This window comes from Sinocyclocheilus grahami, unplaced genomic scaffold (genome assembly GCF_001515645.1).
Source record: "Sinocyclocheilus grahami isolate Dianchi unplaced genomic scaffold, SAMN03320097.WGS_v1.1 scaffold299.1, whole genome shotgun sequence".
Classification (NCBI taxonomy): Eukaryota; Metazoa; Chordata; class Actinopteri; order Cypriniformes; family Cyprinidae; genus Sinocyclocheilus; species Sinocyclocheilus grahami.
In genome coordinates, this window is record NW_015505478.1 from 991,417 (window position 1) to 994,421 (window position 3,005).

Here is a 3,005-nt window from a genome sequence, read left to right on the forward strand (position 1 = left end):
AAAAAAAAAAAAAAAAAAAAATATATATATATATATATATATATATATATATATATATATACATATACAGTATATATATATATATCATCATCATCATCATCAGAATAATTTCACAATTCTTTCTTGTCGCACATTGTGTTAATAATTAATAGTGACAAAGTTAAAGAGCTGGAAAGTTGAATTTAAGTAAATTGGTTCAAATGGTCTACTTCGAATAATTCATGTGTTCATGGGTGTTATCACTCAAAAATATTCTCAGCGTCAATTTTGAGCATAAAAATGTTTTGGTAAAAATATATGTAGGTAAATGTTGCTGTCTGTATGACTATGTATTGGTAAATATTAATGAAAATAATTAAATAATTTTGTGAAAAACAAGGTGGAAACCATGCCATGATCATTTCAACTACATTTTTACATATATTATATTATTTGATGTTATTTTATTTTAATCTAGTTTAATGCAAGAAGTAAACTACAACAAAAATGCAGTTAAAAATGACTCTTTTGTTGAAATGATGATTTCTGATTAAAAAGGGGGGGGGGGGGATGCTTTTAAGCAAAGATCAAGATATACATTAAAATATTGTCAAAATGTGAAAAAGAATGAAAAAATAACTTTAGTTATATCGCCCAGACCTAATTCACACTATGTCACAATGATTGAAACAATATGACAGCAGTTAGTAAGCACTGGGATCTAGGATAAGGTGGTAAATCAGAGCAGGCAGGGGATTTGGAGCACTTCTGGCTCTCATCAACTTAAAGTGTTGAATGGTTGTTCTGGTGCAACTTCAGGTGCATGAAAGGAAAACAAAATTATCTGAAATCCAATATTTCAGAGGGTGATGATGAGCAGGGTCTAGAGTACATAAATAAACAGAGCCCCCATGCAAACTTACTGCGTTGGATCAAGACATATCAAGAGACTGTTTCTAAAGTGTTTTCTTCAGTACTACTAGAGAAAGTCAATCCATTGAAAGCATGCATCATCTTCCAGCAAAGGCATCTTCTGCATCACACATGCACAGAGGAAGCACCTCAAACTATATATGGGAAATTAGTTACATATAATGTTCACATATGAACAGCTGTCATTGTTCCAGGACTGATAACGAGCTTATGTAGCTGGACTCTCATACAAGTTACAAAAAGGCTAACTATATCCTTTGTAAAAAAGCAATGACTAAATAGTTTGTGATCTTTTTCTATAATCCTTGTCTTAAATATTCATTTTGACTGTGTCCATAAGAGCTTTAAGGCAGCTAAAAACAACCCAGGGTCAGGGTTTGACTGGTTAGGATTCTGAGGGAAAAGCATCTTTCTGCATGGACTGTCATTAAAAATAGTGTGTAATTCTGATGTTATTTGACCTTGACTTCTGAATCTCTCGACAAAAGCAGGCTAATGCTCACTACTAATTCAGGCACATGCTGTGAGAGGTTAATAGAGGGTTTTATTTCCTGGTGCTTGTACAGTCTACCTCGCCCTGAGATGAAATGTATTAATAAAGTTCACACTGCTGTTTTATAGCATCTCCTTTTTCCATTGTCATGATTTGAGGCCAAACACAACTACTTCCAGAGTGTTTAACAGCAGGGGTATTAAAACTCTTCCCTGTGCCTTGCTCCTTCTCTCTCTCTCTCTCAGACATGTTATTAAAGACAAAAACATGAATGGTGTTTAAGAGAAGACCTGTCATCTTCTCCAGGTATGGTCTTCACTGGTAGGTAAAAGTACACACAGAAACACTTGGGGACCAATTTACTAAGGTATGACGTGCAGGTGCTCTGACAGCCACCTTCTATTTTAAGCTGTGAAATCTATTATACTGGAGAATGAAGTCTAGATTTCCATCTGGTGAAGGAAGTCAGTTACGTGGCCTTTTTTTGACCTAACTTTTCACGATAAGTTGAACCATGCTGACTTTGCAATTGTCAATATTTACAATATTTACCCATCCTAGTTTAGTCATATTGTAGCCAAAAATTACTAAAAAGAAATATGAAGAAGTATTATATTAAATGAGGACTGGCACAAGACAATTATTGGATAAGTGGAAAACAATTCAGTCAACATTATTGACAATATCTTTTAAATAAACATAATTAATGTAAAATAATTGTAAACTTTAAGAACACAAGACACTTTTAAAAAACAGCAAAACAAATGTGAATGATAATGCTGGAATAAATTAAAATAAATAAATAAATAATAATAATAATGTTTTTGTATAAGAATGTTGGAATAAAATCCTTCAAATAAATAAATAATAATATAATTAATTACTTATATGCTACTAATATGGCTAATACTACTAATAATAAAAATTATTATTATGATTAAATATTTTTACATGATAAATAATTAAATAAAACCAATACAATAAAACTAAAAATATAATAAAATAATTATATATGCACACACATTCATATATATAATTTAATAACAACAACAACAACAATAATAATAATTATTATTATTAAATAATTAAAAAATTATAAATAATAAAATAAAAACAATAAAATAAAATAAAACAACTAAAATATAATAAAATAATTAGGGATGCACCGATACTGGTCTCCTGTACTCGTACTCGTTAAAATGGCCCGATACCAAACACCGATACCACACAGCATGTGATAAGTGCCATATTCAAACAGAAACACCGACAACAGAACAACAGACAGCAGAAAGGAGTTAAGGGTGTCTACTACGAAGTATATGTATGCAATGAATATAATGTTAAACATTCAGTATTAACGCCTGTATAGCTGATGTGCGCGAGCTGATAAACAAAGCATTCTGAGTGGATTGAGCACGTGGCTGGGAAGGAGGAGGCGGGAACCGGCGAACATTTAAACCATTTAATAATAAAACAAACACAAAACGAAAGTGAAGCGGCAGCCCCTCGCAGAATACTGCCGCACACAAAACACAAAATAAACTCCAGGCCTGGTCCTCTCTCGTCTAACACGGTCGTCACTCCTTCTCTTTATCCTTCC

General features: G+C 32.2%; 1 protein-coding gene across 4 annotated transcripts in view; it reads right to left on the bottom strand.

Annotated features, from left to right (window-relative positions):
• The window catches only part of LOC107601138 (fibroblast growth factor 13), a 152,486-nt gene that overhangs the window by 64,068 nt on the left and 85,413 nt on the right, over positions 1 to 3,005 (bottom strand). The window lies entirely within an intron of this gene.